The following is a 25095-nucleotide window of genomic DNA, read 5'->3' on the forward strand; positions in this document are numbered from 1 at the left end:
TTACTTAAATTTATATTTATGGCGTTTTCTATTTTCAGTTTCAGCCGATAAATTAAACCGATCGGACACAACCAGCTTTTAATGTTGAATAATAATAACAAATTTAGTTCAACCAATTGCGAAATAAAGTGATTTAGTTCATTGTTGCGGCACTGCAATATATTGTTACAATCTTGTTTTAATAGGGTAATTGTTGTTATAAATGCAATTATTATTACCTGATGTAATATTTATCTGATTTATGGTTATTGTGTGACGTTTTTTAAATTAGTTCACGTCACTACCTTCTACTATTCAAATACTATTATAATACAATCTAATATCTTGACTGCTTTAGTAAGTGTTACAAACAACTTAAATATTGGTTTGTTGAACAAACTACTCTAAATAATGTTAATAAAAATGGGATTTTGCTAATGGTTATTTTACCGTTCTAACTGTAAAAAGTATAAAAGCATACATTGTAGCTATTACTAAACTACCCAATTTAATCGTCTTCTATAATGGGCCGTTAATGAACCTTCAATACGTTCGATGGGAATAAAGTAGAACAAAGCGTGTCGACGGTTTATTGTAGATTTTTGTAGCGGAAAAACTGTATTATTTTATTACTAAAACAGCAGCCAGTGAAAAACACGCAAAGTCACGGGTAAACCAGTCTATTTGCTATTCCTTCGGTAATTACTAAAACCGTTTAATACCACCTTTTATTGGACTGTGTATTTTTGCAAATTGTAGATCTGATAACTCTGAAATCGACGAACCATTTAGAATGTGTAATCGCATAAAGTAGAAAACGTTTCGCGAATAATGTACCCGACAATCTACATATTATAGAAAGCTGGTTTATTATGGGAATTTTAACGTGGGCGTCAAGTACTGACAGGAACAATGCATTTAAATTGAAATGTTTAATTTATAAATAGATTTGACTGAGTAGTTTGATTTTCTAAATACAGCTGTTCGATGTACGAAAATAATTTTTACTTTACAGCTGAAAATTGTGAAAAAGTTCTAATTACACACAGTAGTGACAAACTTTATGTTGTATACAAGTAATTTAAAAAAATCTTTTGAAAATAATTATTATTTACTTTTACAATGTTTATATTTTGAATATCTGTATGAGCGGGATCACCTTTGAAGAGGATTTAAATATCTATACTGCAATTTTATTCTTAGGCTTAAAGTTGCTATTTTGAAACTAAAACAAAGATTAAACAATTTTTTTTCTCACGTAAATTGGTGAAAAAGTCAAAATCTCGATGTCAATAACTGAGTTCGAACTGCTAACTATACAAAATTATAGTACTTTCTATTCTAGTTTTGTGATTGTTTAGTTATTTAATTTTACGACAAAATATTTAAGTGACATGGTAATATGCTCTTTTGCTCTATTTTTAGAAGCTTTATCAACATTATTTTTCGTTGACGCATTGCAAATTGTATAATTTATTTCGTAATACCTTTTAAAAGTTGTGAAAATATGTAACAATTTTGTTTTTGTGATTCTTGAAGTAATTGATATGTCTGCTTTAAAATTAATTAGGTAACATTTTATAGTCAACAGATTTAAGTGTAATTGATAGCAAAAGTGTACATAATATTGCTTTTTTAAGGTTATGCTTTTAATTACCCATCTGTACCAACTTTTTTTCCTTAGAAATCAGATTTTGTATACAATTTAAAACAAAATCATGTTGTCTGTCCCTCCTGTATGTTCTCAACATTTGCAGAACAGTCGCAATACTCACAGTATTGATTAGTTTGTGACAAGCCAAGAAAAATCAATCAAATCAATTAAAAACGTTGGCAAGTAATAATAATAATAATTGATAGACAACACAAAACACACTTGAAAGAAAAAAATGGTGCTAGAACCACAACTAAACAAAAATCACTAACCTAACTTACAAAGAAAAAATGCTGTCAAAAATCTAACCAAATGTTTTGACGTAATTTTTCTTCTTCCTTCCAATTAACTGAAAAAACCAAAAAAAAAGATTATAATAAATTTAGAAAAAAAATGTTGTTTTAAGTTTGGATGTAATTATTTCTTCTTTTGTTAGTTAATTTTTTTAAAGCATTTTTTTTTTCGGGTTAGGTTTTGTGTTTTGGCTACCATTTTTCTTCTTCCCGTCAATTACTGAAAAAACGGTACTAAACCATACAACCTAACCAAAGAAAAACATTAATCTAAATTTAGAACAAAAAATAGCTCTAAAAATGTAACACGTTATGACGCAATTTTTCTTCTTCAATTGCTGAAAAATGGTGGCAAAACCCACAAGAACGGAGATATTAATTTATTTTCAATATATGGAAAATTAATATTATATTTAAAGATATTATGTGAGTTGAAAAAATGCCATGTTTTAAAACTTTTATGTTTTTCCAGACACTAATAGATTCAAAACATAAAAATTTTAATTCATACTCTATCAATAACAACAGTCTAGAAACAGATGCTCTATTTTCATTTTAAACAAACCTATCTAAATGGAATCAATATTAAACGGTAATTGTGGCGTTTCTATTTTCCCAAGCCGTCATCAACAATTTAATGGTTTTAAAATGTTATTTTCATTCTCTTAGCAAAACGATCGTTGATATTACGTTGCGAAAAATACAAACTGCAGTAATTAATTCCGATTTTATCCAATAATTACGTTTCAATTTAACGTTGCTCGGACCTTATCTGGCCGTAATTAAATATTTAAATCATACTTTAGATCAGACGTGGCTCTTTTACCTCCATAATTACAATGATTTATGGCTTTTAACTAGGTAATTGTACCTCGGTTACGCGTAAGACACGTCGTTCTTAAAACGAATTATTAAGTTTCAAATTCAATGCGGTAGCAAAAAGTGAAAAACCAAACGAATAAAGGAAACAACAACCAGACAAAATCTCCTACAAAGTCAAGAGTCGAGTGCATTAAGGCCCAACCTGGGTCTTCTCGGAATTTACTACAATGTACTAAGTACATATTGTGAAACCAAATCTCACATCTTAAAACTTGTTTTATTACGGTGAGGCTTTGTTTTTAACATGTCTACAGTTTATGTTCTTACTAGGAAAATGTTTAAGGCGATTATTTATTAAGGCACTTTATATTTCTCTAAATTAGGCATTTAACTTAGAGTTTCACACTTAGTGTTGTTATTTACAGAAAGAGTAAACGCTTCTAGGTCATTAACACACAAAAAGATACCTCTAAAATATTTTACTATACAATATGGTCTGTTACACACATACACACACACCTAATTTACCACCAGACTTCTTTTTCTCCTCTCGATGACCTTGGATGTACAAGAATCCGGTCCTACTGGTAACATGGCCGCGATGCTGTTCAATACAAAAGGGCTCAGGGCCGTACTTTAATTGCTCACCATTCAACTAAATGAGTTTTCATCCTTTATTGAGTTGTTGTTTTGACTGCACAAACTTTCATATAAATGATGTTTTCGCAAAACAAAAGATAATTTAACAATATTGGATAACTCTGCTAAGGCAACAGCGCTTTGTTTCAAAAGGTCTAGCTAAATATAAACTTGGATGGTATTTTCTCACGCAATTAAAATGCGTGACTCATTTAATTAAGATTCCGAGTATGTAATTAGTTTCTTTCCATTTAGAGAATAATCAGAATAAACGAAGCGGGGAAATTGTGTGGTTTTTCAGATGGAAGAGGGAAGTCGATTTATGACTGCGATTATCAAGCAGGTCACTAGTGGAGGTGAAGTTTGACCAGAAACCTTGACATTTCACATAATTTATTCAAGAATAGTAAATTAATAAAAGTTTATTAGTTCTTTATAGAACTGTAATTATATATTTTTATAATACTATTACAATAGCTCGTTTATAGGTAAATAAATGATAACATGCCTATACGTATAAATGATTTCCCATCTGCTACGGAAAATTTAGTCATTGAGTTTATTTATTGCAATGTTACAATTTGTGCGGAAGTTTTTTAATATCAGTATCATCTTTAATTTTATGGTGAAATTGAAGGATTTAGCATTGAAACCAAATTTAAATTAACTTTTAAACAATTAAACAGGAAATAGCTATTTTGTTACATAAGATTTGTTGTTAAAGTCGATTTTGATGTATTGCTGAATTGACTGAACATGACAATCTCAGTAAACTATTAATTCTTGCTGGTATAAGCAAATGTTTGTGTTTAGTCCTATATCACAATAACACTTTTAGATCAGTTTGTTTTGTTTCATTGATGAATTTAAAAAAAACCTACTTACAGCAATATCTCCCAGCAATATTGAGAACATTTTGCACTGTTTTAATTATATTACCACGTTAAGCCTTTAAGTGCGCTTATTAATATTTCATATGAACATTTAATTTATGCATAATTAGTAAACATTTTGCAATAAATGGGTCAAAATCAATTAATTACTTATGTGTACTGGCCTTTGCTAAAAAAACCCATGTGACATTAAGCGGTAGTAAATTAGATGTCAGAGAGAGTTGACTTTCCAGTTCTCGATAATCCCCAGGAAAAGACGTTTTATCAAAGAACTAGAGAAGTGGGTCAATAACACAATAAACTACAAAAATGTTGAGAAAAAGATGATTTGTCTATAAAAAACCAGAAGGTAAATTACACAAATTCCTTTCAAATACTACTAATTAGGGTTTAGTTCAAAAATTTTCGAAAGTTTTAAACTGGTTTAAGCCACAGGCTAAAAAGAGAGCAAAATAATGAGAATAAAATATCATAAAAGAAAACTCAGTTTTAAACAATTATTATAACTTTGAAGAATATCTAAAAGTAGTTGAAATTGCATGAAAGAGTAAAGAAAAAATTACATAAAATTACTAAATTATTTTTTATTATTTATTAGAAAATTAAACAATATTGCTGAAAAGTAAAAAGAAAACTGAAAACCAGACATTCTTAAAAATGTTGGCATTTTTGAGTGAGCGTTAAAATTGCTTTTCCAACAGGGTATGCAAAATTACTGATCTTCTTAAAATTTAAGTAAGGCGATTAAATTTAGAATCATATATTAAATAAATGTAAATAAAGAAAACATTGAAAAAACCTAAAAACAAACAACAAAAAGCAGAGAAAACAAAATACATGCTATATTCAACATCAATTAAATTTTCAATGGTATTTAAGAAACTTTAGTATTATTAATAAACAAATGTTAGAGATTTTTATGCTTTTAAATAAACATTACTTCATCTATCACTGTAGTAGTTTCATAACTTTCTAAAAATCAGAAGCTCAATATTTTTTAACAAGTCTTTAAAATGACCTAAAAGAATGTTAAGAATTATCAATATATAAAAAATGCTTCAGTTTTTCTAATATTTTAAAACGAAGGCTCAAGCAAACAGTTGCTAATTTATCACCATTGAAATGTTCAACCACTTTCTGTATAACCTACAGAGCGTACCTATTAAGCTTTCAGTCTTCTAAAAATAACGATCGCTCTTCAACTTGTTGCAGCAGATGGTGTTTTGGTTTGGTACCATTTGGGCGCACTTGTCGGCAACGTTGCCAAACCATCACCAGTTTGTGCTGAGAACCAGAACCGGATAGGGTACCCGGTTATTTTTAGGTGGATGGAAAGGAGATTACAAAAAACTGTCGACCGCGAATATAAATTTCGACGTGACATAATTTAACTTTCTAACTGCGGTTTACCCTAGAGACCCTAATTAAATGTTGGGGGATTGTTTAGTTAGGCAGTGGAACTGACCTGGCATTGTTATTTGCTCTTTTTACAAGGTAATAAACTCCGGCCAAACATTGTTTAGGTTATATGGCGCTCTTGAATGTTGTAATTTAGTAGGTACGTTGGAAAAACACATATTTGGATAATTAATAAAAGGATTTCGGTGTCGTTGTTGACCAGACCTTTGGGAAAGTGTTCGCTAGACTAACGTCTCATTTATGAAACAATATTGAACGAAACTAACACATTTACGTGACCTCCTTAAAAGCAACTACATAACTGAATTTAAACACGAAATAAATACTGAAAACCGGTTTTATATTTCTATAGTGGATATTTTCCTTTTGTTTTGAAACCAGTTTGAGAAAGCTCATTCCACAAGATGCTGCTGCCAATCTTCATTGACTTGTGGGCCATATTAAGACTTCTTTCACGATGGGAACGGATTAATCATTCGTGTTTTTGTTGGACCAACTTCATCAGGTTCATTCAGAGACCCTTACCTTAATTGCAATTAAAAACGCGGATTTCCAGTTACCTTCGACATCTGGAGATTGCCTCTCGTTAAAATGCTTTTTCACCTTCTGCTACTCGTTGGATTTTTATACAGTTGGAAGTCGTAACATTCAATATCATGGTCGGCTTTCACCAAATTTTTAGCCTTCGATATAGAAAAATATAATGCATTTTTGTTTAATACATACATATTAGGAGTCATTAGATTTGATGAAGGTACTTAACTTTAAGAGATGTTCAGTGGGAATTTATGGCAATTATCTACATAGCGGGAGAGTGGCTATCGCAAAATCCATTATAAAAACCGTAGTTCAATTAATTAGCGGTTTTAGAAGAAATGCTGTCTACTCGATGAGAGTCTTTCAATTAATCGATAAATTATGCATCAAAACATTCGATTTTAATCACAAAGCGAAAGTTGGTTTTTCAATCACGTAACTGTTACTGAAACTTACTTGGTCTCACAACTCTCCAAGAAAATACACCAAACAACCACCAAAACCAAACAATAACTGAACTAAACAGGGCAACTTGAAAGAACCTAGGTAGAGAAATAAAGAAAAAGGTCATATCCCTTTTGCTTCTCGGTGCCGACCCCCAGATGTCTCACGTTATAACACCAGAAATGTTACTCAAAACTTTAATACCAAACCGTATTGGTTTTAAGGTCAAGTGTAAAAAGTACTCTTTTGCCGTTTAATTGCTTTGGGATTACGCCAAACGACTATAACAGCAATAATTATCTAACATTGTGCAATGTGATAACGCGAGTAGTTAAACAGCTATAAACTTGAGCCAAGTTAAAAATTTACAGAAACCATTACGAGACATTAGGAGTAGTGCCTTATCGTTTGAAATGTTGGGGCTGAATTAGGTCGAACACACGATTTTGATTAAAATAACGTAAGTTTTAGTTATCAGTGAAGTGAAATCTTTAATAGATCAACTATTAAACTAGTCTGAGGTTTTGTCAGTTAACGTTTCGGTTTATCTCTATACCTTAATCATTAGGGCCACTAGACAAAGATGAACTTGGTGGATGCTCAAAAATTCTGATGAAAGTTCAAAAATTCACTCAAAATTCACACCTACTTAAATATACTGGGTGTACACAAATTTTAGAAAAACGATTTTCTAAAAGTCACTTAATTGATCATATTCAGTTCAACATCAGGCACTTATGACGCTGATTGATATTCGTCTATACTTTTAGTTTATGTTACATGAGATATATCAGGGCCTTATCTAACTCACTTTTATATGTGATATGTTTGTATGTAGTGCAACTGTGTTTTAGGATGACAGTTATGACCTTAAATTTGTTATTATACTTGCATACGTTCTGATATAATAGTTGAAGGTTTTTATTAATACCAGATGTTGGTGGGTTATTTGATTGCATTTATAGGTTTAGTTTCTTGCGTTTAAGCTATATTGATACTTTTTATAAATTCTTATAAAATACTTGAGAAAAACATGATTTTATCCAAACTACGACCCTTTTAATTGGCTATTTGCCAGTCTTGGCTTTTTAGTTAATGAGTGCACTATAATATAACTAAATACGTTTATCATGATTTGAGAGACGCTGTATTAACTAAGTTGAAACTAAAAATCACACTTACGGATTGTAAAAAATACTGGATTTACACAGTACAAACCAAAACATGTTATTAAAATGTACTTAAACTCGTTAGATCAGACTTGTAGACATTAACATCTGTTGAAAATTATGGTTAAAAATCCAGGTACAAGTTGATAAAAACAAGGTTGGCCAATGATATGAACTTCTATCACGCAATACTGCCAATTACGTTCAGCCTAAAGCTATATGTTTTACTTTGCTTATCTGGCAATAGAAATTTTTAGAATAGTGGCCTGAATGGTCATTCCATAAAAATACTGAAACATTGTAGGTGTGGTGGAAAGTAACTAAGATTTTTAGGTTTGCATATATAAAAAAATCTGAAACCAATTCCCATGAATCAAATCTCATCTCTTCACCATTTTCAGTTATTTATTTTGTCGATGCAGCTGCTGTCCCCCCTCTGGCGACGACTCTTTCTTCTTCTTTTTCACTTTTTCCTTCTTCTTTGCACCTGAAAGGGTCTCTGACCTGCACATTGTACTAGGTTACCTTTGACCCTGACGTGCCGCCTATAAATACCTGTTTTCAGTCGACTGGTTTAAGGCCCCACGTTGCCAGAGATGAAACTTATTTATACTAAGCAGGGACTTGAGAGTATGTTTCGATGTCTGGTCCAATTTTCTTGTTTGATGGAAAGAGAAATCGAAGGTAGTAGCACAGTGGCGGAGTCCTTTCGCCATCTACTGCGGTTGGTAGCAATATCAGAATAATAGATATTACGGCGGGCGGTGCCATTCGTTCAGGTTGAAAGTTAGTTTATTGGGACATTGAATAACCATGATTAACATGTGCAGTGCCAGTTCCGTATTTGTAGTTTCCGATATATTGTACTGTAAATGTGAATTACAGTTAACTCGAAAAAAGAAACTGAATAATTATTTTGACACGGTAAATTGGCTACCGGTTGCTCAAAGTAGCTAAACATCGGTTATTTGTATATCATTGTCAAAAGACACTTTAAGTAATTCTGTATAGGTTTCTGCAAACAACCAGCCGTATTTAATGTATGTGTTATCCGTGTTTTACCAGCGTTTTATCAATTAATATGTTTGAACAGGTGCTCGCAGTAAATCTAACTTGTTTGGACGGTTAATTAATAACGTTAACAAATTCTAAATTATACAAGCCGAGTAATTATTTTCCTTTAATTATTTGCCTTGTTGGTTTCGTAAATTTTGTTAATTAACAACTGACTGTGAGTAATCCCCCATGGTTTTCGTGTAAACAACACTTTTTAACTATTAATCTTCCTTTTAATGTTGGAGACACTTAAAAGCATCAATTTTACTTGCCCCAGCCCTATCATGTTATTAAATATTGCAACTATCTCTGAACTACGAGATAAAATGTGTGCCAGGGTCAGTAACTAATATTTTGAACCTCTCAAATTAGGAGGTTAACCCAAGGCTAACAAAGTGTTCAGCTATAAAATTATTGATTAAGGGTTTTGTTCTTAAGTGTGTATTTAGGATGGTTGGTATACAAATTTTAAATACTAGTTTATAGTGAATTGTTCAAATCTCTTTTCGAGGTGACACCAGGATAAGTTTTTACAAAAGTTGCATTTTTTCAAACATACTTTTTTGTCTGGAGAAAAGGTATAAAAATGCACGATTTTGATAAATTTTGAAGAGCATTACTTAAATAAACTCTATGAAGTATAAAGTCCGTCCCAGCAGTGACTTCTTTTCTATTACATGTGAACTGAGTGAGATGGAAATTTGACGTTATTGACGTATGTTATTTACAAGTTTTTAAGTTGGTGAATGTTCGTGCTGGTTCCACACAGAAATACCTTCACGTCTGTAATTTGACAATGTGTCATCTGATCAACATATTTAAAAAACCAATCGGTGTCACGTGACAAACTGTCAAATGAGTTCACGTAGTGTGCATCGACAATATTTCTCAACACAACCCTCGACTCAACTATTGATTTATAATATATGATGAATAAATAATAAATAATGATAATGGTGTTTTAGTGAAATATATAGGAGTTCAAATAAAAAAGTTACAACCATTCAAAAAATGCAATTTTTGCAAAAAGTGCAATTTTGGCAATTTTTAATTTTGCTCCAGGAGGGTTCCAATGCACAGTAAAGGACATATTTATACCAAAAAGACCATAAATTAGGTGAAATAAGTACAAAAAAAGCACTTTACAATTTTTCATTTTTCAAAAAAATTGAAAGAATGGGTATTCTTAAATCTAAGACTTAAGTGAATTTCAATATGTCGTCACTGCCACTTCTTCTAGAACAGAGAGTACATAAGTCTAGTATGAATTAGACTTTAGGCAAAGACAGTTCCAGTTACTTTTCAGAATTCCATATAACAAGAAACTGTGGCTTAATTTAATAGTAATAACAAACAGTAAATAGTAAAACTTGCATTTAGTAATCATCCTAAAAAAGAAACAAATAATTTGAAAAAAAAATCAGTACTAATGGCGTATCAAATTTACTTTGAAACTTTCGTATTTATTTACATTATACAAACCACCGTTTGTGCTATATTCCATAGGTTAAGTAAACCTATTTGTAGCAAACCAGTACAGTGAAAGCCATATCCATTAAACAAAAACAATACCAGCAGTCGTTGTTAATCAGCATCAGTGTTATTAAATTACAAGAAACAGTTCCTAGAAGTCCGTACTTGTTACCAACACAACCTCATTACTTAAAGTTTAGATAAATCATTATAAATCTTGATTGACCCTCTCTGTAATCAGTATCATTAGTACCAACGTTTCCATTAATCAAAAAGTAATAATCTGTCACTGAAAACAGAAATGAATTAAAGCTGGTACCAAGGTACTGACGAAACAAGTACAAAAAAAACACGCACGGCCGGTCGTTCCGCTGTATAAAAAAAAGGAGGAACGCGCAATGCAACAAGACAAAAAAAGTTTAATAACATTCCTTCACAATGTTTGTAATATCTCATAATTGTTATGTATGGAGGAAGATTATTATGGGAAAATAATAATTTTGTGACCGTTGACCTTTCTGTATCGCGGTACTGGTAGTGGGAGGAACCAACCTGTTGCGCATTTCAGGGACGTAATGGATTAAATTATTGCATTCTTCTCGGCTTAATTAATATATTTATCATTGCTTTTAATGACTGGCCACTTGCAAATAAGTTGGATGTTGATTAAGAAAAAATCTAGTAAAAATTACTGGAATTTAACTGCAATTCAAATCATTTTAATATGGGAAAATACAGTACTGGAGCTCTTCTCAATCATTGTTATCCTTTCCCTTTTTTTCTTTCATTTTTACCCAAGATAATTATATGCTTTTCGTTTTTCATCATCCATCATCGTGATAATACAGGACATTGGTCGGTCTTTAGTGGACGTTATCTTGGTTTCAATCGAGCTTCATCTAAAGAATTTTTGCTTCGACAAGACAGAACATCAACACAGAATTTACTTTTCACTTTGCTATTACAAAACAAACTATGTAAGCATTACAAGTAGTGTAATTTTTCTTTTATACATAAGTTTTTTTTAAACTTCTTACCATAGCAAAGTTATAAGCGGAACATATTAGTATTATATTTATATTAAGTCATTATTAATCAGTTTCGTCTTATCTTACTTTGCAATTCAAGTACATAAATTTGCTTACACGAAAGGAATGATATTAGTTTTTATGCAAAAAAAGTTAAAAAAACAGAACCCAAAAAACTTCCCTCCTATTTCACAACCATCTAATATTCATATATTTATACAGTTTACTGTCCTAATTAATGTTCATTTACATACTGTATAAGTTTAGGTTTTAATGTTAGTTTATCTGGGAGCACGTCGAATTATATGGATAACGTGCATTGTATGCTAAATAGTGCTTTTTTTATAAATGGTGTTAAAACAGAAGGTGGTTTTGAGGGTGAATATTAATATCATGATACATTAGAGTGCTTGTATATTGTTTTGTTTGTTATGAAACACAAGAAATGATTGCTTAAAAATGTACAGCATATTCTAGCCAAGCTCTGCTTTTTATGCGAACTTCTATTTCTTCTTCACAATATATTTTGCAAAGTTTTGCTACAGTCTTAGTGGTTTTCCTCGCTGAACAAACAGATTGTGACTCGTGCTGTGACCATCTCTGGGTCTTTGTCTCCTTCTCTTCTTCTCAGTGCACCAGCTGTGTATAAGGGCGATACTGCAATCTCTTGACCAGAAGAAAGTTTCCTGCAGAAACTTTATAAGCTGCACCTGACTGATTTCACATTTTTTCAGGTTCTGAGGGTTTCATGAAAACACTTAATCTTCTGTAGATTCTTCACAGGCCAGAGTTTCAAATCACAGTTAGTGCAGTGTTCACAGCAGTTTTTCTAAAACGAATCAACATTTTGATGCATTTTCGAGAATCACTGTTGCATTTATTTTTAGAACAGTTTTGAGACAATTATTCTATTTAATATTTTTATCATTGTTCACTTAAAATGTCCAAAACCGCAACAGCTGGTTTACAAATTACGAAGTTTTTCTTAAAATCTGTTCAATTTGCCAGACAGTTTTGCCTAAGACTACTACTGTCTATTGTCTCTACTTGTGTGGATATACCACAGGTTTTAAAATTTTTTAAAATTCCACCGTTTCCAAATGTAGTTCAGAAAAGGCCAAGTGAGATTCAGCAAAGGTCAAGCGTAATTCAGAATAAAGAACTGCAATTCAGAAACCACCAAGTGTAATTCAGAGTTACAAAGTAATTAAGAAGAACATTCAATAACAATTCCATAAAATACATTATCTGTGGATAAAATTACCAAAGCTCAAAAACTCTAAGGTACTTTAATAGCTTAATATAATACTTTATAATACAATGAATGTTATGAAAAAAATAACTAATAATTTAGGTTAAAAATTAAACTGAGTTACACTTGATATACCTTCTGAATTACAGTTAGATCAACATAAAAAATGCATACATTTGAGAAAATATACATAATTTTTTTAGCTAAAAAATAGAAATAATATTCACATAACTATGTACTTGAATTATAAAACAAATATGCCCCTAAACCGCTTTAGGTGCATAATGACTAAAAAACATTAGACATATCCATTTTGCCCAATGACAATAGTACACTTCAAAACTGTATTAAAACAAATTACTTAGATATACACACACATGTTGTATACATTGTACCAACATCAATTTGCATGCCTAAATTAAAAATTGCTTAATGATGTTAACAATGCAGGAGATGACTCAGCTGTAGATGCATACATGCCTGTTTGTTTCGTGGAATAATCACGAAAAGCCGAGTCACTATATCAAATTTAATTTTACAGGTGTAGTACCGTTATCTGGTACTACTTTCCAAACTAACGAAGGTTCATTATTAACTACCTCGCATTAATGGTGCTGCGCTGATTGTACCATAAACTGAATTTGAGTGTTTCTCAACTAAGTTTCGGTTTATAATTGGTTGCTTGCATTTTTGGCATACTATCGACGACCTCGATGTTTTAAACATGGAATTACTCGAGAGAATTTTAATCGGGTACGCCCCTGCTTGAACGAGCAAAATACTTATGAAATAGAACAATAACTTGTTCCAGTCTGACAAGAATGATAAAAAAATAGGAGCTTTTCAAAGGCTACCTTAAAAGGAAGAATAGCTCCGAAGGAATCCCTGTTATTTATTCGATAAAGATCTAAAATGCGATCTTGAATAAAAGATGTGGCTGGTTAATTTCTTTAACATCAACAATAAAAATGTTTCGGATTATTTTGAAGGACAGCTCGTGTAAAAATAATCTCAGCAGAAAAGGTAAGGTAACTTTATTTGTGTGGTAGTAATAAGGGACACGCCACTGTTTTACTAAAGATCATTTTAAGGAAGCAAAAAGGCAAATGAAATACGAACGCATAAATCTTGAAATAATCTCGAAGGATCATGTAATGCATTAAGACAACACAATGGTCAGACCAGTATGGTAAAGGTTTAAATAAAACCGGATGTTTTATAAATTATTCATGGTGAAATGTTATTTAAATATTTTAAGATAATATAAAGTCTTTTCTGAGGTATGTGCCACGGTTTCTTGTTGATACAATTTCACCGTAGAAGATAAAGTTGAATTATTGCGTCAAGTAAAGAGATTAAACGTTTTTGTCGTGTTATTATCATGTTATGTAAAGCGAAATATTGCCTCTTACTTTTCTCGGACACCGGGAAGGCTTTTTAATTATTACCAATTTTATCAACCAAACTGGTTTCATTAATAAATCAGCTTTACCATAAAAAGTGGAGTGAGCGATCCATACCTGCAACAAAAAAAAATCAAATTAGTAATTCAATAACGACCTAATACAGAAGATTAATTAAGAAGAACAAAGCAAAAAATTTTCGATTAGTATCTGCGATTCGTGACAGATTTATTAAAGCAGCAATTATCAATAATAACGCATAGAGCAAGCAGAAGTAATTAAGGTGCAAGTTGCAATTAGAACTGAGAAATCAAGTTTACGGTCGGAGTTTTAACGACTGCTCAAATGATTTAACCCACAGAGGAAAATACGTCGTACTGAAGAAAGTTAAGTTTATTTTGATGTTTGTACGTGTTTTCGAACCGTTTTACATGTTCTGTCTCCTTTATTTAGAGCACATTTTGTGTTTTGTATAGACCATAATTTTTGAATAAAATATTACTATAAATTTTGTAAAAAAAATAACCTGCTCTATAACTTTTTTTTCTTCAATGTATGGTTATATAATATTATAACTTAACATTTTCAAAGGAAGAAAATGTCAGGTTATATTTATGTTTTGGTGTGCAGCAATTCAGTTTTTAGTTAATATAAATCAATTATAGTTCAGTTTTTTCTGTATTCATATTCTTCAGGAACCTCTACTTCTATAAATTTCTTTTTCTTATGGATAATCAATTTTTCATTCCTTCATATTCTGCTTGCTTCTTTTATTATGCTATAAAGTAGATATCATTTTATTGACAGTAATAACATTATTTTCCCCATGTAAAGCACTACCAACTTTTTCAAGTACACAACCAAAACTTTAATGAACCAAATAAATTTTAAAAACACTCATTAAGTTATAGGGATGTAAAAATTATCACCAAATTCACTATGCAATTTATTTTATGTGGCAGACAGCTGGAATACTTCTTGCCTTAATTGATTTATATGAACTTCAATTTCAATAACATTTTTTATGCAAATGATTGTGAGATTTACGATCGTGTAAAACAAGTCTTATGCTTGTTTTGAAGTATTTTTAGCTTATTGATCTTCATCATAAAACAAACATCTGTATTACATTGTAGTCCAGACAAAAATTTAAAAATATAGGATGATTTTCTTTTGACTTTATGGAATTATTTTATACTATCTAATTTTGTTTGAAATACCTATATGCTTTATTAATGTTAAATGTTGCAATACATTTTATCGTGATCAATTCTAATTTTGCTACATTGTATTGTTTGCTTTTTAAGCAATTTGTTTTAATTTGATTTGGTATGATTTCATACTTTTGCAAACTAATTTCTAGTAATAACTAAACCGTTTCTTATTAATTCCATTGCAATAAGTTTGTATTATGAAACTAAATGAATATTTAGGAGATCACGTTTAAACGTAACTGGTTTAGAGTGGTAGAAAAAGTTAAAACATTAGGGCTGTTTTATTTAACTGAGCTATCGAAAAAACCTACCAATCCTGCTGTGATAAAAATACCTGTTGAAACATGCCCGGTTGATTAATGTAACTAAAAACCAGACCTTAACTTTCTTGACGCCATAACTCAAGACTTCCAACTATTATTTATTACGGAATCCAATCTCACTGATAGACTGCACCTGCTAGAGCCGGTGTTCATAAACAAAGCCTCCCTCAAGGAAAAAAGCTTCTGGAAAAGCTTAACGTTGTGTTTTACTAAGATCGTCGATAAAAATTTGTAACCATTACACCACGCAAACAGCGATTTGGGCCCCTTTTATCGACCTTATTTACAACTCGAAAACACGAAATGAATGAATAAAATAAAAGACCGAATTGGGTTAATTAATTTTAGGGTTTACTTAATGCTTCCAGTGGTATTAAGGAAGTACTTATCTGGTTTAAAACGGCATGCTTTTTTCCTGTTTTTTTTAAAATCTTTCTTAATTGTTTTGCTATATTTTTTCCCTAAAGCTGCTGCACGACTACAGGCTATTGAAGAGAAAGTTTCAAATTCAAGGAGGTCCTGTTCGATAACCCCTTTGCAGGTTTCTTTGTCACGTCAGTGGTAATTTTGCGCTCCATTTGGCTTTTTCAAATATTATAAAATCTCCAGCTTGAGGCCCCGTTGTCATCGAATTAACTAAGCGAGACACAAGTGCCGAAACCTAATCTGTCTCAAACGACAGATGTGCCGGCTTGTGGCCAAAAGTCCAATCAGATTAGAGCATATCCAAATGCATTTTGGGCCCATAGAGGGCGGTTGTGGTTCGGGTAACGGGTGGCCTACATCGTTCTTGGGTTACTCAATGACAGATTGTTGCAGTTAATTCAAAAAGTTGATGGAAAGTGAAAAATAAAAGCTTTTTGTGTTCCCGTTACTGGGGATAGGCTTAGCAGTGATTTCTTGGTGATTGTTCTTTTCAAAAACTTCTGTGATTTTGTAATCTGTGTGACTAATTTATTTTTGCGTATTTTGCCATTCGCTTACGTACTGTCATCAAAAATATCTGCTTTATGTAAATAAGTTAATACAGGCTGTTACAATTCACAGTTGTCATAACTGTGATATGTGGTACCCACTCTAAAACAGAACAAACATTATTTAGCTAAATGTACAGAAGAATCTAGTGACAATTTGCCACCAACAGAAAAAGGAAAAAACTCTACATTTACTTCTTTATCAATCCTCAAAGTGACTTTTTTAAGGTTTTTCAAAAGTAAAAGAAAAATTTATCAAAAAGGCATTTTATTTATTATTAGGTTCAATTAAAACGAGTTTCTAGGAAACTGGACATTCAAAATATTTTCAAAACATCCTAATTTTGTTAATTATCATAATGATCAATCTTAAGATTGATAAATGTTTAAATTTAACATTTTTAAATAGCTTGTTAAAACTTTTAAACTCGTTATACACAGTGACTGTTTTGAGGTTCTTTACATGCCCTTGCCCAGTGTCCATCACCCTGTATATAAAAAAATCTTCAAAATGCAAAATTTTACATCCGAAATTACCTGATCAATATAAACTACATTAAAAACATCAAAGACAGTAAATATCCTGTATACCTACGTTAAAACAAAATGACTCCAAAATGTAAAGATAATCAATTTTTAATTTAGGAATTGTAAATTGCAGTTTAGTCATAAAAAAGTGTAAAACTGCCATAAAACCTCACTACTACAAACATTTAAGTGAACGCTTTAACTTATAATTTTCTCGCAAATGAGGATAAAAGAAAATTGAAAAAAGATAAATTTAGCAAATTGTATGCAATTCTAATTATCTTTACTCTAAAATGGTAGACTGGCAATGACAGTTGGTCTGTAAAGTTAAAACTACCATTTAAAATGACAGCATTTCTATCACAATTTTAATCTTATTATCACTACAGTTACCTAAAAAATAAAATATTTCTTGTGACACAATCTTTGCTAAAATGCTAAACAAGTTCAATTAGGGCAAATTTAATAAATACGTTGCCAGCACTATTTTTTTAACAAAATTACTGATTAAATTGCATAGAGGCAACTTGCTTACTAAACAAACATAACATACGAGTTCTATTATTACTCTGATACAGACAAGTGGAGACTACAAAAAGGCCCTTAATAACAATCATAATTATATAAAACACAACTTAAAAATCGCCTCTACGAATTTAAAAACTCATTAAAAACCGAAGCAATTTTAAGGCTACCTTATTTACAGTTATCTCACTCCAATCACCAATCATGAAACTATATTAACTTTAAATTGCCCCAAACAACAGTCGTTAAGTGCCTTAACTTCTTCATCTCCACGTTTTCCTTTTTTTCCGCCTAACCCGCTCATTAAAGTCGATTTTTAAGGGTCGAGCTATTATCCAGCTAGGCCTAAGTCAATAAATCTAAAAACCGGAAAAATCGCCCTTCAGGTTGCACCGTTCATCATTTTTAACAAAATCCTAAAACTGAAACTTTTCGTAAGGGTCAAAAAAGGGCCTCGAAATCAAATTAATTGTTCCGGTGACATTTCCACCGACACTGCCACCGTAAAGGTTGTAAATAAAAGTCGTTTGATACGGATCAAATGTAAGATATTTTAGAAAGGTTAGTCCCATAAAGCAGCTGGTGACGTGTTAGACAGTTTTGTTTTATTATTTTATAGGAGATGGTAAAGTACTGGAAGTGCATTAACTTGAAACTGATCGATCGTGTAAAAAACAACTCAAAGAGTTGCAATTTAGCCTTAATTAAATTCCTTCCCCGTCATGTTCATTACAGTTTCATGTAATCAAGATGCGCTCTAAAATCCGCTAAGAAATTCGTGAGGCCATTATAATCCATAGCACGTTCCAGAAATATATTTTCACTTCATACAGACAATCGCGACAGACAATGAATTTTAATGACAGCATTAACGCTTTAAACTTTAAGAAAATAGAAAAAAATTGAGAAAGAGAGAAATTAGCGAGCGATGGATGAGAATTTTAATTATGAAATTTGGACTTATTCTCTAACTATCTAGTAAAACATGGCATAGAAAAAGAGCAAGCTTAACAACGAGTTTTGCAGTAAATATTTAACTTTAAAATAAACCTGTTAAGTGTTAATTGGACAAGATAACTGATTGGTTAATATCCATGTCGAAGAGGCTTTACACATAGTTAAGTACCAGTTTTTCTGATAATATTAAAATCAAAGTTGTTCTGAATGTGGCAACTGATTACTATGTACGTTCTTGCTAGTGAGGATGACCAGTTTTTACTTTGCTGTTTTCAGTTAGACACGTTACTTTCTAGATAATGCATTAACTAGCGGCATATAACCTAAAGGCATTTTCATCCTTTTAAAACCAAATATCCACAGCAAATTACCGCACTTAGTAAATTTTCAGCAGTTATTACCCATAAACTCCGGATAATTACCATAATAATTTAATCGCTTTTTCGATTTTATGCGTTTCGAGCTGATAAATTTCCAATATTCCAAAATTCACCATTATGGAAACCTATAATGTAAGAGCGATGAAAGATAATCTGCGAAATTAATCTTTATTGATGACGTTGCTTTCATCCTTTTATTATTAGCTTCTTAGATTGCGTTCGGATACTATTTATTTTCCTATTAAGCCCAAAATTGAAATTCGAATCTGTAAATATGGTAATGTTAATAATAAATGGGTGCTAAAAAATTTTAATGGTTTTTCGTTGTCATTAAATTGTTATTCAGTCACAGGGCTTTCTCTTAATTCTCTCTTCATTTCTTAAGAGATTATTTAATATTGTTTGCAAACTTACAATGAACTAAGTGAGAAAACAAAAATTGTTTTTTTTTTGGAGCAGCCACGGCAATTACCGTGCGATAAGTATCTTCCATAAATACAAGGCTGTAAGTTCAAATCATGTCAAAAGCTCACGTTAAACTTTAGATAAGCACGAACCGATCAGAAATAGTATCTTATATTAATTAGGTCTGACTGCAAAAATCCAACGCCCGTCATGTAATTTAATCGAAGCGTTCGCAATAAATCACAATAGTACATTATGTAGATGTAACTGGCGTAAATAAATCATGAGCCTCGTCGATAAATAAACTAGTAGAAACAATAAATATTAGCGTTACAGGCAAATTTATGTACGCCAATAAATTTTGACAGTCGATATAAATTGACGTCGTACAACAATTGAAAACTGATTAGGTCTTCCTCAATTTCTGCTTTGGGTTTCGAGTTCATTTACCGCAATTGCCTAGTCATCTTTCACTGATTGTTTACTATTTGTTTTGTTGCTCAGAAAATGATAATATATTACAATAGGCTCGAAGAAACATTGTAAGCTTGAAAGAGTACAGTAAGCTTTGCATTCACATAATTTATTAAGTTTAGTTTCAGTTTCAAAGATTTTAAGAATTTTTGTTTTTTTTGCAAAAGTGCAATTTTTTAATTTGCTCCAGAAGAACCAGACCTTAAAATAATTAAAATAAGCACAAAAAAGTATTTTAAAAATTTTAATTTTTCAAAAAGTTTGATGGAGAATGATTACCTTTTGAAAGCGAAAGAGACGATTTTTTGCTCATTTTGTAGTATTTTTCAAAAATTGGAGAAGTGACATTTTTGGTCAAAAGTGCAATTTTAACAATTTTTTGAGTCGTAAATATTCCAAACCACAGCAAAAGGACCTTAAATTAGGTGAAATAAGCACTTTAAACCTGCCAAAAATTTAAAAAATTACATTTTTTATCAAATTGGCCAATTTTATATTTTGCTCCAGCAAAGTTCCAAGGCACAGCAAAGAACATATTTATAGCAAAGGACCTTAAATTAGTTAAAATAAGCACAAAAAAAGCATTTTAAAATTTATTATTTTGGAAAAAAAATTGATGGAATGAAAGACTTTAAACCTGTCAAAAATTGAAAAGTTTTAAGTTTTTACTTTGAAGAAAATCTTTAGTAAAAAGTAATAGCACATGCCTATGATTCGCATATTATTTACCTACGCAATGATGAGCAGTTAATGAAAAAAGTACTTAAAACTTAATAAAAACAACCACATATACAAATCACAATTATTATTAATATTAGATGTCACGTTATATAAATGGTAACTTTGCATTAATAATCGAAACTAGGCAACCATGAAGAACTGACTCGAAATTAATTGGTAGAAATTAAACTTACTCTTATCTTGTTAGACCGAAAATAAAAATTAATCAGAAATCGTTCATAAGCAGAGAAAACGGTAAGAGAGTTAACCTACTCTACTTAAAACTACTGTTTACATAACATCATTATGGGTTTATTGGTACCAGTACCAACTGATTGAACATATTCGCGTACACATCCGCATTCGTTGAATAATATTGCGTCTATGTATTACCTAGTGTCGTTACATAAAAAGTTTTTAACAACATTATTTGGAATGCAGAACAGTTTAATTGGCATTTTTTATGTAAGTTTCTTCTGTTGTTAACTCAACGCGATAATTTTAATGTAAAGACGAATGGTTATTGTCGGAAAAAAGCATCAAATAATTAATTACCAATTTCGTAATTCCAGCAGAAGTGTCAAATTTAATGGACGTAATCCTATTATTTTAAGCCAATGAGATATGGTGATTGGAAGATCCTGTTACCTTAAATTAGTCGTATAAATCAACGAGATATTGGGTTACAAGTTAATATGGTAATAATTCTGCATGCTTTTCTGAAAGTTTTATCAAAAAAAACCTTTTAAATGTGTTGTTTTCCCTGACTAACATTTGACTTATGGATGCATTAGATATTTAAAAAATTAAGAAACAAGAATCAGATAATTAAATAAACTTTCCTGAATGTTTTAACTAGTAAATAAGGCAATTTAGTTAATAAAAAAAATTAATGTACGTTTATGCGAAAATGGCATGCTAAACCACATTATATGCTTCATTAGTTGATTAAAAAAGAATGAGCTTGAGTAGTTAAGAGGAAAATTTCCATAACATTACACTAACTGTATTGCAGAACGTTACAACATGCATATAAGAAAAAAGCTGAAATTCCTCCAGACCTTCCGCCTAATTAATCATCAATACAAATTATGTTTCTGCAGCTTAGGAACCAGCCATATGAAATATTCAAACTGTAAATACAACCGAGTGGGCCTGATGTTGTTCAATACACCAATTGCTATTAACAATTCTAATGAGGTTACTAACATAAAAATAATGCACGCCGAATATTTTGACCTCAATTTTTTTTATTAGAGAAAATTAAATGTTTAACTGTTTGTTTTTGGAGGTTATTGAATGCGTTGTAGAAAACAGTGTTATTAAACGCAATCTGACTAACTTCTTACCCAGTGTGCTATTTTCTCTAACTTGTCATACCTGGAACCAGAAAATAGTGTGTATTTAATTGCGGTATGTGATTCACTCACAGAAAACGTTTCTAATTTCTTTAAAGATAGGGGATTCTCAGATAAAGATTAATTAATGGTATTTAAATACTAAAATAAGGAAACATTTTTTGGCAATACTGGTGTGAGATTCATGCTGCCTGTACTAAAATTGTCCATTGATTTGATTTCAAGAGCTACAATACTGTTTTTTAAACCCATTATCTAGCATTTTCTATAAATTACTTTTTTTAAATAGTACTTGACAAACAGTTACATAACAGTTTTATCCACAGGCATCATTTCAGTGTTTGACACTAATTTGACGTTAGATAACGCGCAGTTATAAAGGTAATTGGTGTAAGGCAATTCAATTAAAATATCAAGTATTATGATTTAAAGTTTGTCTTGACAATAAGCACAATTTTCATAATTTGTAAGTATATGATACACACTTTAAAAATCCACAAAAATCGTTTATTTAGATAACGGGGATTTCTCTGCATGTGGCTTTTAGATTGCCTTGAATTGTGATAATACAGAAGCACCCAAATTACATTAGTATTTTTAATAATTGTTAACCCAAAAATTTCTATGGATTTTTATTTATAAAGCTTGATGAAACTAGAATTATTATTATCTGTTTTTGTAATAATAATTGCAAACTGAAATACAAATCAATTTGGGCGTTGTTAGAAGTTAGTTAAGTTTTAAGAAGTTTTTAAAGAGAAGAAAATACAAGAATGGAGGACTATTATGAAGATAATCTGACATAATCCAATAGATTTTGTGTTCCCAAGATGGGACAAATAGTCCTGCAATTTTCACTGAGATCCAGATATTTGCGTCACACTTTATTGGGCTTAAAATGAGGCTAAACTCTGCATATTTAATGGAACTTTGATTTTTTTGAAAAGAAGATGCTTATTTAATTACTTGTGCTAATAATTTCTCTTTCCTTAAAAACAAAGGACAACAAAGCTAAAACAACTGTGTTTTTTTTCTAAAAAATACGAATGGTCATAATTGATCAAAAAAGTGGTATTGATGATCGAGAACGTGATTTTGTCATAAAACGGACGACTTTTTTGCAGGTGTCAAACTATATATAATACGAAAAATTCCATTCGCCCCGAGCCGCCGATCGAAAACTGCCAATAGCAATATCCCTTGCAAATCAAAATTCCTTTCTTTTTTCCCATTTCGAATCACATTATATACGTCAATAAATTGCATTTCCCTGACGTTATTCGGCGGCAGGAATGAGAAATGTCAACGACCCGAATCGCCAAGGCTGAAAACATTTCTCCCCCGCGGCACTAGACGGGAGAAATCAGGAGCGTACGAAACGGGATAAAACTCCATTACACAAATTGAATTTTGCTTTAAATTACAAATTTACCATTTTGTTTAAAACCATTAGTTTAGTGAACAATTTCTGCAAAAACTGTCAAACGCAGATCTTACATTACATGAGATTGGAGTGAGAGAAAAACTGCTTGGTGGAGACTGATAATTACCATCTAAACAGCTTGAATCAATCATATTTGACTACATTGAAGCACAAAAACAGCTGTCATTTTAAGATTATAAAATAAATCTTCTACGGCAATGGTTGGAGGTGCAGACTGCTTGCTTTGCCTCCCCTCCCGTCTCGCCCGCTCCCTAAAAATTTGATGTATTGATTTTTTAATATCTCCCCGAAAACATTTGAAAAGCCGTTGTAATGAAAAATAAACATTACGAGCGGTGGCAAATTATTTCCGGAGTCCGTGCGGTTTTTAGATAAAATTTTTTTAAAAATAATTGTTTGGACTGAAAAGTGTAAATATTTAAGTAGCTTTTTAATCAACAATTTATCCGGGTAACGTATTGTTTCGTGATTAGACTAAAAATAGAGCTAAAAGTGTCAGCAAAACTACGCAGTTTGGACTGCTTGGCAACGCTGCTTGATGGCTGGAATGCCACGTCAGCTGATTGTGAGCCACGTAGGGTTTTAGGTAGCAACGTTGCCAGTTTTGACAGAGCAAAAAATATGTTCTATATGTTTGTTGAGACGAATTACTCATTTTTTTCTTGGTTTATTGGGTCTTCTGTCTCACACAAAAAAAGGTTTGTTGGGAAAATGGAATTTCGCACTATTTTCAACTAAGTTGAAAATAACATTAACCTAGTCGTCCCAACACAAGACCACTGACTTAGGCTCGGTCTTGTTACCTAAAAACGCTGACGTTTCGGTGGAAAATCTACCACCGTCTTCAGAGAATCTAAAAAAGAAAAAACACAACGGCAGAACACAGAAAACAACAACTTAATAAATATTAAACCTGATAATGTTCAATATGGAACTCTGAGAAGGGTTTTGTCAATAAAAATTGACATAAATTTTGACTTTTGTCATTCCAATAGGAAAGGTTATCTATTGTTGTAGTGAAAGGTGGGTTTTATAATGAAAACAAAATTACAAGAAATTTCAGTTACGTTTGATATGACCAAGTGTTATCTCCTCCTCTAGAATATTTAACCAAGTTTGGTCAATATTAATAGAGGATGTAGCAACACAGGAGTCATGGTTTAATCTAATATATGCACTTTCTTTTATTTTACGTCTTTTTGAAAAAGTTTCTTTGTCTATGATACTACATTCATTCCAACACGCGTTTGATAATGATCATAAGGTCAAATGGAATGAATGTAGTATCATAGACAAAGAAACTTTTTCAAAAAGACGTAAAATAAAAGAAAGTGCATATATTAGATTAAACCATGACTCCTGTGTTGCTACATCCTCTATTAATATTGACCAAACTTGGTTAAATATTCTAGAGGAGGAGATAACACTTGGTCATATCAAACGTAACTGAAATTTCTTGTAATTTTGTTTTCATTATAAAACCCACCTTTCACTACAACAATAGATAACCTTTCCTATTGGAATGACAAAAGTCAAAATTTATGTCAATTTTTATTGACAAAACCCTTCTCAGAGTTCCATATTGAACATTATCAGGTTTAATATTTATTAAGTTGTTGTTTTCTGTGTTCTGCCGTTGTGTTTTTTCTTTTTTAGATTCTCTGAAGACGGTGGTAGATTTTCCACCGAAACGTCAGCGTTTTTAGGTAACAAGACCGAGCCTAAGTCAGTG

At 31.3% G+C, this 25095-nt stretch overlaps 1 protein-coding gene across 5 annotated transcripts in view; it reads right to left on the reverse strand.

The window, feature by feature from the left end:
- Positions 1-25095, reverse strand: part of LOC145727539 (uncharacterized) — a 75461-nt gene that overhangs the window by 41984 nt on the left and 8382 nt on the right. The window contains exon 1 of one of the 5 annotated variants that reach the window (XM_081977151.1): positions 3268-3440. The exons of the other annotated variants lie outside the window; for them this stretch is intronic. The gene's annotated coding sequence lies outside the window, so the exon portion shown is untranslated. Of the gene's footprint in view, positions 1-3267; positions 3441-25095 lie in introns of those variants that run through there. 5 annotated transcript variants of the gene reach the window in all.

This window comes from Ips typographus, linkage group LG4, assembly GCF_016097725.1.
Source record: "Ips typographus isolate SLU linkage group LG4, UJ_Ityp_2.0, whole genome shotgun sequence".
NCBI classification, from domain to species: domain Eukaryota; kingdom Metazoa; phylum Arthropoda; class Insecta; order Coleoptera; family Curculionidae; genus Ips; species Ips typographus.